Genomic DNA, 528 nt, shown 5'->3' on the forward strand with positions numbered 1-528 from the left:
TGATACATTTCTACTGGTTTTGGCCAGGATACTTATATTCAATGTGAATAACAGTGCTATGCACATATTAATAGATTAAGCTAGATGAGATAAACTCCATCAGTCAGAATGATGTCCTGGATATTAAAGGTGGCTGGAAGATAATTGTGACATGTCACATCTCAGCAATATTTTTCTTATCTACTTGAGGAGGAACCATAAGTTCATCTTTTTTTAAATTCAACAGTGCTTCTTGCTTCCACTAAGCTTTTTCATCCATTCATCAAGGGCTACCTCTGCACAAGGTGGAAGCTCAAAAGGGTTTGGCTAATTTGCGGTTCAAAGGGTCCTGTAGATGCAACAGCAGCCAGGAACAAGCACCCACTATCAGTATAGTGAGAATTCGCCACACCGCATCTCCCGTAGGTTAAGTCACAAAGCATCTGTGAAGGGAGAGGTGAAAGCAACTCCAACTTCCCCCCAAATAAGCCCGACTCGTGGCAATTCTCCATCCGTGTTTGACGGACAGCCGCTTTGTGGCTGGAGGAA

The sequence above is a fragment of the Crotalus tigris genome, unplaced genomic scaffold (assembly GCF_016545835.1).
Source record: "Crotalus tigris isolate CLP2741 ecotype Arizona unplaced genomic scaffold, ASM1654583v1 scf7180000017576.4783729, whole genome shotgun sequence".
In the NCBI taxonomy this organism is placed as follows: domain Eukaryota; kingdom Metazoa; phylum Chordata; class Lepidosauria; order Squamata; family Viperidae; genus Crotalus; species Crotalus tigris.